This window comes from Phascolarctos cinereus, unplaced genomic scaffold (assembly GCF_003287225.1).
Source record: "Phascolarctos cinereus isolate Bilbo 61053 unplaced genomic scaffold, phaCin_HiC Scaffold_1;HRSCAF=81, whole genome shotgun sequence".
NCBI classification, from domain to species: domain Eukaryota; kingdom Metazoa; phylum Chordata; class Mammalia; order Diprotodontia; family Phascolarctidae; genus Phascolarctos; species Phascolarctos cinereus.
In genome coordinates this window covers 253511512-253523994 of record NW_027555514.1, presented here as the reverse complement: position 1 = coordinate 253523994, position 12483 = coordinate 253511512, and positions in this window count along the sequence as shown.

The window sequence follows — 12483 nt, the reverse complement described above, 5'->3', positions numbered from 1 at the left end:
TCTCTTTAGGCTATCCTCAGGTGCCCAGGATGTTCAGATTTTCCCAACTTCTTTTACTCTAAGGCATAATATACCTCTGCTATTACATATAAAATGTATGTTTTACTGGCCAGGGGCAGCTGGGAGTGGAGAAAGAATCATGCTCCTTTTCATATTCTCAATAGGACAGTGGCAGGAACTTCAAATGGACCTGTCTAGTAGGAAACTGATGACATTGCTGAAGTTCAGGAAAGAGATTAGGATAGAGCTATAATTTAGATATCTATCACATATACTACATAGAATTTTAGAAGCTGCAATAATAGATATGTTCCCTGAAGATATGGATCAATATAAGAAGAGAAAGTAAAAGACTAAAGATTTAGGCTTTGAGAAATGGTCTATAATAAGTATAAAGGAGTCAGAGAAGTTGTAAAAACAGAATAGTATGGCATCACAGAAAACACAGAGGAAACAGTTTCAAGAAACAAGAGGTACTTTTTTTTCAAATGCTGCAAAAATTTTTGAAAAAAAAAAGTACAAAGAAAAAGCACTGGATTTACCAGTTGGAACATTTTTAAGGTTGTTTAGAAGACCTGGGCAGGTTTTGGAGTAGATAACTTCTCATATTCCTTCCAATTTTAATATTCTATAAATAGAGTGGTAAAAATGGATAACATTTCACGAGGGTTTGGATTGGTCATGAAATGGAGGCCATAATTATGAACTGTATATTTGAGAAACTAAGCACTGAATGGGAAGAAAATGGATCAATTTGTCAAAGTAGCAGAGTCAATGAACCATTTTTTAAATTAGTAATTAGACTTATGATAAGGTTAGGAAAAACTATACTATCCTAGATTTGAAGCTGGAAAACACCTCACAGGCTACTTAGTCCAACCTCCTCACTTTACTAAATAATTAATTACTGAGGCCCAGATTAAATGATTTGTCCAAGGGAAGTGCTAAAGTGAGGATTGAAACCCTGTTTCTCTGACTCCAAATTTAAGATTCTGCCAGGAGGAAGAGACTGAAGATGTTAGGAAGTGAAAGTATTTAACAAGAGACAGGATCAATAGCACTGATGTGATGGCTAACCTCATACAGACTTAGGAGTGGGGCAGAATGTGGAAGCTCATGTTTTTAATTACCTCAGAGTATGTGTGTCTTGGGCTCTACTGTAGCCCTCTGACACTTTCTTCTGACAATTTGTGAGGCCACTGATTTATAAGTCAACCTGCCTCACTTCATCTCTTTTGGATTTGAAATTAAAGTTGTGGAGAACTCTAGAACCATTTACTGTATTCTTTCAAGAGTTTCACAGCTTTGAAAAAGGGTCAAGTTTCCTGAATTCTGACCGTAATCAATTATGCATCGAATTATTTTCTTTTTAACCGAGTCTCCCTAGAAATGCATTAAATCATACACTTTGGCTCATTTGTGACATGGTCATATTTAGCACCTGGTGTTTTGGGAGGATTGATGTACCACTCCGCTCAACAGTTATTCCAATGCTGGTCTTTAGTCTTATCTATTCAATAATTTTAAATGCCAAACAGCAGGATCATTTATAAATATAGAAGAGTATAGATAATATTTGTTTTACTCAAGTACTTGAAAAACAATCAGAAAATCATCATCTTCTGTTCTGTCACAGACTGTCATCTAATCCTTGACTTCTTATTATATCCCTTTAGCCTCTTCAGCAGAGCCAAGTCTCCTATCACGTCACAAAAACTGAGACGTGGGAAAGATCTTAATTTAAAAAGGCCGACATCACCTACTGCATCCTGGGTCATCTACAGTCATCTTGACTTCTGTCTTTCCATTGGACTTTGATGACTTGGGATGAGATGGTGAGGCTGAGGACTTTACACAGCTCTGTTTCATTGTCATTGGTTCTCTTCAAAATTAAGGATGTAAGGATTTTTAGAACTCCTGTCCACTTATTGCTTCAATACGTTTTCTTGTCTGGCCCAAGTTTCTACCATATTTTCAGTATTGTCTGTCCAGTTAATAAGATTGTGCCTTTTGGGGGGGAAAGGGTGGAATGATATTGATGTGCATGAAAAAGTAAGCCAGCCAAAGAAGCAGCCATGTTGACAGTCAGAAACTCAACATAGTCCATGTTTTTCCATGTTTGAAATCAGGAAAGAAAATGACATAGAGAAAACAGAGAGTGGCCATCATGGAAAACCCCAAAGAAACACATTCCATCCTCCATTTCCTAAAAGAAAGTCCTCAGAAGTACAAAACTCTCATGAAGCAGACTCATATTAGGGTTCAATTCAACCTCTTTTCCCCACCTTTTTTATAAGTTGAGATAATTGCAGATTTCCTGATGAGTGTATTTTAGTTAAAAAGTCCAATCTGAAGGTTTTTAAGTGCTAAACAAATACCTCCTTTCCCCTGTATCTTTGTTTTCACAATTTTAAGTTGAGGAGTGATTTGTGGGCTTAGAAGGGCTCCAGGTTATGCGCTGGCATATAGCCAGAGCTTGGATGAAATCCTACAAGTCAGCCTCCATGAGCATTCCAAACTGTGCTCCTGCACAGACAAGAAGTAATTCAGCTAATCTCACCAATAATTTGGTGTTTGCTTTCCATGACTTTTGTTGAGTATTTTTCCTTGTTTATTTCTGTATTTTTTTTTCACCAATGTCAGTCTTCAATGCTGCCTCTGTTAAAACTGAGTGGAAAGTAAAGTAGGCTTGCTGGATTACTGGTGCCAAGGAAGTGGTTGCCCCGGCAACAAAAACAAGGTGAAAGTTTTCAGAATTTCCTTTGGTCTTCAATGAGACTTTCATTGCTCAGGATAGATAGCAGCAATAACTAATGAGGGAGGAGAGAAATTCCTCATAAAAAGTATGCTAGAAAATATATTGAAAACTATTAAATTCTTTGACTGTCATTATACTGAAATTTCATTATGAATTAGTTTTTTTTCAGCTTCCAAATGTCTGATTAAACAAACTAGAGGAAGTTCTAATTTATCCTGAAAGATTAGGGATTGCTTAAATGAATGTTAGAGTTAACTATGTGTCTATACACATATATGTATATATACACATATGTATGACATATATATTTCAATACATATGCGCTTAAATGTTGTGCGTGGTTTGTCCTTCATTCTTGAAGAGGACCATGACATCAGGAAGATGACGCTATGATTTGCAAGTGAATTGGCTTTAAGTGAAGGAGGGCTGTGCAAAGTCACCAGCCTCATTTTCTTCTCTGGTGCCATGTGGGTCCAGTGGTCAGATGTAGATCAGGACAACTGGAGATGGCCCAGCATGTTTATATGTGTGTATACACAAATATGTATTTGTATACATTTGCATATGTATAGGTATATTTACCTTATGTGTATTTCAGTATGGGAGAAAGAGAATATGATTAAACCTAATTAGGGAGACAGTATGGTACAGTGGAAAGTACACTGGTTTGGAGAGGGGGCAGGTCAGAGCACTTGGGTTCCAATCCTACCTCAGGTAGTTAGTACCTGTGTGACCACAGACAAGTAACTTAAGCCCTCTGAAAGTCAATTTCATTATCTGTGGAACAGAATGGTTGGATTGGATGACCTCTTGAGCTCTTTCAAGCTCCATTGTGAGCCTTCAAGTCCCTTAAACTACTTGGGCCTCAGTTTCCTCAACTGAAAAGTGATGGTACTTGATTGGATGACCCTACACCCCTTCAAACCGCAGATCTATGATCCTTAAGATGCAAATGAACATGTCTTTGATGAATCAGAATGTACGCCTTGATCTTGATGATCAAGTCGACATTAAAAAAAATAAGAGTTGTTCAGTATGTGTCCCACATTAGATAAACCTTTAGGAGTTGGTCTTGAATCTGGTCTTGCTTTATGAACAGATGCTAAAAGTTGCGTTTTTTTCACATTTTGAAATTTGGGATTGAAAAGGATCATAGGATCCTTGAAGTCTATTTGCCATTTGTTTCTTTCTCATAAAAGTAGAACACATTAAACATCTAGACTCTTTCCGCTTTTCAGTATTTAGTACTATAGAATGTATTATTCCATTACAACTAAGTTTTTTTAAATTAATTTAGGAGATTTGGTGATATGAATATTTTCATACTGTATCTTTGCCCGTTTGATAAAAAAAAAAAAAACTTAGCCTCCCTGTCTCACTTTGAAGGAAAATAGCATAATATGGAGAAGATAGAAGCCTCTGTCCACCCTATTCTCTGGAGTAGACAAGTATAAGATCACAGAATGGAACAGCTGGTAACGCTGCAAAAGGGAGGAGGACTTAAATGCAAACACAGGGATTCAAAAGAGTTTTCACTGAACAATTATATGTGTGTACTGCCTTCCACTTGGTCTTGACCAGGAAAATTTTTTTGGCTTAGAAGTACAGCATTCTATGCCTATGTATTCATATAATACTGAAGAATAGTAGGAGGACAGTAGGTAGAGTGCAAAATTTGGAATCAGAGGACCTAGATTCAAATCCTGGGTCTTCCATTTACTAAATATGTGATTTTGGTAAGGTCATTTAATGTCTCTGAGCCTCCAGTTCTTCAGTTATGTGACCAGTGTTGGACTAGATGACCTCCAAGATCTCTTGTAGCACTAAATCGATAATCCTATGACTTTCTAAAGTCTAGGCTACATTGATTTTTAATATTTTGATTAAGTATCTCTAAATCCATCAAAAAGAATTCAGTGGATTGCTACCCTGTATCTGTTGTTGTTTGTCCTTCGTTTTCAAAGAGGACCAATGACATCTTAGGGTAATGTCTTGACTTGCACGTGAATTGAAGTGAGACAGAGTTGTACCAAGTTGTCAGCCTCACTCTCTTCCAGAGTCATGAAGTCCAGTAGTAAGACAAAAGTCAGGATGACTGGTGATGTCCTGGATGACCTTGATCTCTGATCAAGCTCTAAGCACTCCACAGGCTTTACTTCAGCCACCTTCATGGCTGTGGGAACAAATTATTCTCCTCCATCCATTCCACTGGGGGAAATCTTCACATGCTTGTGGTAGACACTCCTCTAACTCACCAATGAATCTGAGACTTGTCAGCTACTCTCCACCTGGTTTAGCCCATCTGCTGAGATGGTTTTACTGTGGGTGTGGCCACTATGGATACTTTAGCTTCTGGGGGCCACAGAGGAGACCTGGGTTACTAGTTAGACACAAAGGTGGATAAGCAGCCCTGAAAAAGGCTTGGCAAACCCTCACACCAGAGGTGCTAGTCTTTCTTTAATACCCCATACAGCTCTATCATGTTTCTAGCACTGCAAGGAATACAGAATAGCTTATCATTGTAGAACTAGAAAACATCTTGGAGATCATCTAGTTCAACAAAATCCAGCTATGCACCAAGTGTGGCCAGCCACCAATTTTTGTACAGCCTAAGAACTAATCATGGTTTTTACATTTTTGTTTTAATGCATAAGAAAACATCCTTAGCTTGCAGGGCATATAAGAAAATGATGTGGAGCCAGAATTAAAATATGGGCCATAGTTTTCTAACCCTTGGATAGTCCAATCACCTCAGTTTACAGAAGAAGAAACAGAGACCAGGGAGATTGACAATTCCCTAAGGTTACACATATTTCTGATGTCTGTATCATGATGTCCTTCCTTTCCCTTTCCATCATACCATGTTGTTTCCCCTGATATTTTCCTTAGCCTTATGAACTTCACAGTCAGCCTACCTGTAGAGTCAAAACTAAATAACATTAAAAATTAGAAAATAATTAAGTGCTAAATTACACATATAGATAATGTGGCATAGACTCTAAGTGCTGTAGTTCAGAGAAGAGAGTTATCCTTGTACGCAACAGTGATTGGAAGTCTTCAATGACAAATGGGATTTGAACTGGGATTAAAGATAGATGACACATAAACTGGGTTCAAGGAGGGAAAATTTAGAAAGTCTTACACTTAAATTCGAAAACAACTTCACAAGTAAAAGATGAGTGAGACGTAACTAAGCAGCAGTTTTTCTGCAAAAAAGCTCAGCATTTCAGTGTACTGGAAGTTAAGCATTACCCAACAATGTTACATGAAAGCCACACCTGCTTATTATGCATTTTACATGAAAAGAGGCATGGTGTCCAGGACTAGAAAGGTGATTAGAATGTGTCTGTCTGACTTGGTAGGTCCACATGTTGATTATTTTGTTCAGTTTTAGTCATTAATTTCAAAAGAACATTTACAAATTGATTAATATCCAGAGGAAGGCAAAGGAGAGGATAATGTTCTTGAGATGATGACACAAAATTGAGTAAAGGAATTGGAAATGTTTATACTGCAGAAGAGAAGATGTCTGGGGCATATGAACACTGTCTTTATTTCTAAAACAATATAGACAAAGAAATACATTTGCAATGCTTTTACCTAAATGTAAACTAAGAGCATATAATGGAAGTTTAGGAAAAACAAATTAATGTTTAATGTAAAAAAATCCTAATAATTTGAGCAATTCAAAAATTAATTGGGATACCTTGGGATGTAATAGTTTGCCTCTTACTGGAGGGCCTTTAAGCAAAGGTCTAGTGGCTTCTCACTAGGTGTTTTATAGAGGGGTTCTTGTTCACATGTGGGTCAGACTACATGGACTGCAGCCTTCTAGTACTGAGGTTCTCTGATTCTCTAATTTTAAGAAACATTATAGGAGAACATAGCTTTGAGGTAGAAAGAATAGCATGAATAAAGTCAAAGAAGGAACAGTTAGGTGGCACAGTGGATGAAGCTCTGGCCTTGGAGTCAGGAGGACCTGAGTTCAAATTTGGTCTCAGGCACTTGACACTTACTAGCTGAGTGACCTTGGGAAAGTCACTTGACCCTGATTGCCTCAGCAAAATAAATAAATAAAGGCAAAGAACAAAGCATTTATTGAAGGACAGTGAGAACATTGGACTGACTGGATTGAAATATGAATATTGGGGAAAAGTGTGAAATAAAATTGAACAGAGATAGGTGGAGTCATCACAACTTTCTGAAAAACTACATGAGTCTAACACTGGATTTTGATATAGTTATATATAGAAACTTATACTTGACAATAGCAATTATTAAATAACTACTATTCTAGGCAGAACTAGACAGGGCAGTGAATAGAGCACCGAGCATGGAGTCAGGAAGACTCATCTTCCTGAATTCAAATCTGGTCTCAGACACTTACTAACTATGTGAGCCTGGGCAAGTCACTTCACCCTGTTTGACTCAGTTTCTTCATCTGTAAAATGATCTAGAGAAGGAAATGGCAAACCATTCTAGTATCTCTACAAGAAAACCCCAAATAGAGTCATGAAGAGTCAGGCATAACTGAAACAACTGAACAACAAAATATTCCAGGAATTGCAAAAGGCCCTAGGGATATTAAGATAGATTATACTCTAGGAAAACAGTATGTAAATATGTATGTATGTGTATATGTATGTATAGATGTAAATATATAGATATATATACATGCATGTGTGTATGTGCATATATATGTAAATATGATATACATTCAAACACTCTAAGGCAGAAGTGTCAAACATATATCCCATGTGCATGTAACCTGCAATATTCCTGAGTATAGCCCAAAGAAAATTAAAATATAATTAGGAAATATTTAACAGAATGAATAAAAACACAAAAAATATAAATAATATTACATTTTGAAACTAAGATGATCTTTATGTAAAGATTAGTGGCCCTCCATTTATATTTGAGTTTAATGCTACTGCTTTAAGGGATCCATGATCTCATTATATTCAGGAATTCTTTCCAATGATACAGATAGAAACCAATCCATGCCTGCCATCCTATGGACCTCTCATCTGAGTTCTCCCAAAAATCTGACACAAGGGGTCCACCTCGTGTGCCAGGGCTTTCAATGCTTTCCATCGACATCATGAGAGTACCAATGGAGCCTTTCAACTGTCCATTTGTTATCCCTCACCTTTTCCATATGATCAACCCATTGTCTCTCCTTATCATATAACTCCTTCATAACATCTTTTATTCCTGTTTTGTTTTGTTTTGTTTTTCTTAGAGTTCCTCATTGGTTTTATTTATATACATACACACACACACACACACACACACACACACACACACACACACACACACACATATATATATATATATGTAGCCTACTCACAGCCACAATGTTCCTTTCCATTGCCATCTGTGGCATACTCATTTTTAATTCTTCAGAAACAGTTGTATGCCATATTTTATTGCCACATATAAACACTGTTACAATGTTAATATTAGAAAGACAGGCTTTTGCCTTCATGGAAAGTTTGGAGTCATCAAAGGAGCTTTACAATTTCCCCATAGCAATCCAGTCTACTTAATTCCTTCTGATCAATTCTGGGCCCATTTCATTGTCCATGTGTACTCTCCATCCCTGATATGCATACTGATGGACAGGCTCTTTAGGGTATCCATCTAAATGCATGTTAAAATCCGGACAATAGACATTCTTCATCTATTTAATTTTTCTCATGTAGATGCATTGGCTAAATTCCTTTAAATGTTTACAGAGCTGCCATGGGAGGCTATACAGCGTTCTGTGGCTTGATGCAATCCTCATAATGTCATCTGCACACAGCAGCATCTGTAGGATCTGTAGGATTCCTAGGGAATCCATTTTTGACCTAGACTGTGCTGGACACTGTCCATCACAGTGATGAATTCCTTTGGTAAGCATATAATCCCCCTCTTTTACACATCTCCAGATGTCTATCATCAGACAGTCATTGAAGAGAGTTATTTCCATTTTTATCTCCCAAAAGACTTAAGTAATCTGATCTTATTTTGGTTATTGTTTGTTCATTAAGCATTTAATTCAGTAGAACAAAACTCAATGTTACAGGGACTTTTACAAAATGTCCCCTATCCATACATCAACCAATTTAATATTCTTTGGAAGTTAAAACAACAGAGATGAAATATATGCAAATAAAATATAAAAATTTCATGGGGAGGTGCTAGCAGCATTAGGGAATCAATAAAAAGCTTCATAGAGAAGGTGGTGATTGAAGTAAACTTTGATTGGAGGAAGTTAGGGATTCTAATTGTGAAGAGCAGTTGTATTCCAGGCATAAGGAACAAATTGTGCTTAAATACTGACACAGGAGATGAAATGGCAAGTTCAGGGCACAGAAAGGAGGTCGGTTTGGCTGCAACATGGAGTATATGAAGGGGAGAATGCATAATAAGCCTGGAAATGCAGGTTGGAGCCAGGGCTTTGAAGTGATAAACAAAGGCAATTTGATCCTAGATATAATAATCCCAACAGCTACTGGAGCTTTTTGAGTAAGGGAGTGAGATGGCCTGGTTGGTTCTTCAGTAATATGAATCTAGCTCCCAGGCAGATGATAGAGCATAAAGGGGAAAAGGTTGAAATAATGAGTCCAGTTAGGAGACTATTGCAATAGTCCAGTAGGTAAGTGAAGAGGACCCGAACTAGGATGGTTAAGATAAGAGCAGCTAGAAAGAGGTGGATGAAAGAGATGCTGAGAAGGTGGAACTCACAAGATGGGAAATTATTGAAAATGTGGAGTGAGAGTGAAGAGTCATCAATCTGCATTTCCTTGAGGATGGTGGTACCCTCAACAGAAACAGGGAAGTTGGGAAGAAGGGAGAGTTTGGGAGAGTGTGATGAGTTCTGTTTTGGACACAGTGAGTTTGAGATGCCTGAGGGACCTCCAGTTGGAAATGTCCAACAGGCAGGATTAGAGACCACAGGAAACAGCAGTGCTAGATTTGTAAATCTGTGAGTCATCTGTGGAGAGCTGATAAATGAACCCTTCATGTCTGATGAGTCACTGAGACAGAAAATAGAGGGAAGAGAGAAGAGGACCTTGAAGAGTTCACTCACAGTGAGAGATCAAGATATGGGTGATAATTTAGGAAATAAATCTGAGAAGGAAAGGAATGCACTTAACTTCAAAATATCACCTCCACAAGAACAAAATGAGGCAGACTTTATTTGAAATAAATCAATCTAAAATCACTTGTTAAGCACTACTGTGTGGGGAGGTTTTGCTAGGGAGGTGGGAGCACAAATATAATATTAAAAAAATCCTCACTCTCAGGGAATTTATAATCTAACTGGGAGATAATCAACACACATACACACGTACATATGTAATGAACACAAAGATTAAAAAACCAAAGATACAAAATGGTTAAATGTGAGGTAGTTAAAAAAAGTAATATATCTGCAAACATCATGAGGTTTTTAGTGAATGGCATCTTCAAGAATGTAATTGTTTATTGAGATGTTTATGTGATATTAGGCTGTATCAATATAAATAAAGTGTCCAGAACTAGGGAAGATAGCACTTCAGGTATTGATTTGGAGGAGCTCTTTTCCATTAGAGCAGTTTCAGTACTATGGATTAAAACGATTATGTTAAGTTTTTAAAAACTAATAGAACCTTTATTAAAAAAGGAAAGAAAGCAAAAATAAGAGGCAATGTGGTGAAATGGGGAGAGGGCCAGCCTCAGAATCAGGAAGACAGACTCAAATTCTCTGCCTTTGACCAACACGACATGTATAACCACATGCAAATCATTTAACTTATAAGTGCCCCCCAAGCTCAGTTGCTTATCTGGAAAACTGATGGGAAGTACCACACTGGAAGTTCCCCACAGGGAAGAAATCACAAGTATGGATAAAAAAAGTAAGAAGCTTTCAATTCTTAATTGCCTACTAAAATAAAGGTAATCATAATTGTCCCATCTCTGATGTGACACCGTATGAATTCCTTAATACAATCATTGAACCACTTGAAAAGCAATGGTGTGATTTCAAAAGAAGCATAATGATTACACCATTACCCACATTTGCATGATATTTTATGAGCATGAATACAAGTAATAAAAAAAACCTTTTGTCATTATCATCGAAATAGCATAGTTTTTCATTCCTTACAATAGGCTTATTAAGCATTATTTAATAAATTTCTTTAAAAATCCTCAGAAACCACCTAGAGTCCAAAATCCTTATTTTACACATTAGAAACAGGTAATGGAGGCACTGGGAGGTTTGCTGAGTTGCCTAAGTCTATACTGGTGGTAAATTTTTCATTATCAACAGATAAAGCCACTAGTTCATCTCACTACTCTCTATGATTTCCAATAAGTCCTCCAAAGAAGATTTGACTTTCTTGAACCTATTTTTTATTCTTTTCTGATCTTTTATTTCCTAGATGACATCCCTTGTGCCACTGCATGCCCAGAACTCATCACTGGAATTTTGCTGCACCCCATTACTCCCACCATGCATCATTTCATGGACCTTTGGGTCACCTGCAACAGGGTCACCTGCATTTTTGGTGCCTGGGAGTACTTACAATGACCACAGAATGACGTGTAAGGTTATGCCCTTTATATAGTGAAAAATTTCCAAAAATTTAAAAAGGACCATTTTTACACAAATACACTTTACCATGAAACTTCTACCCATCAGACCTTTACCTGAGCAGCTAGATGTTGCAGTAGATAGAATGTCAGGCCTGCAGTCAGGAAGACTCATCTTCTTGAATACAATTCTGGCCTCAGACATTAGCTGTGTGACCCTGTTTGCCTCAGTTTTCTCATCTGTAAAATGAGCTGGAGAAGGAAATGGCAAGTAACTCCAGTATCTCTGGCAAGAAAATTCCAAATAGGGTCACGAAAAGTTGGACACAACTGAAACAACTGAACAGCAACAAAGCTCTCTATCCATACTTTGCTTTCTGCCTTCAAATGTGCACAGGCTTGTCTGTAAAATTGCCTGTAAACCCCAATGAACCTTCCAACTCTTGATCTTTTTTTTCCTCTTTTCTTTCACTGCCACTTTTAGACAGGGTGCCATCATATCCTAGTCACTCATCCACTCAGGAAAACTCCTACAATCTCATTTCGTTTCCTGGACTACTGAAGATGTTCTCACAAAGGTCACCAATGACCTAAATGACAAGGCATTTTTTTCAGTCTTTATTCTCTTTGACATTTTTTCAGTTTTTGACACTTGAATGCTTTCCCTCTGTCTGCCTCTATATGATTCTACATCTTTCTACTGCTAGCTCTCTTCTATTTTGTTTCTTTTGCTAATCTTCTTTCTCCTGAGTAAGGGAAATGTCACAAACCTCAAAGCTTAGCTGCTGGCCCTCTGATACTGCCAGTGTTGTTTGTATCCTCAAAGATCTCATGCACTCTCATTATTTCAAAGACTGCATTCCCTCTGTATAAATGATTTCTAGCCTTATATCTCAACCACAAATCTTTCTTCTGAAGTATCTAGATATCTCTTCTAACTGGACATTCGGCCTAAACCTATCATGTGTAAAACCAAATTAATTTTCTCTCTTCAGAACAAATGAAGAAACTACCTGAATCCCCCTTCCTTCCATACTTTTTATTAACAATGACATTGAGTCTTCAAAATACTTCTTTTATAATATTTTAAATGTGATTTTTCCTTCCTATCCACATCAACGCTACCCAGTTTAAGGCATCTCACACCACTTCCTTTC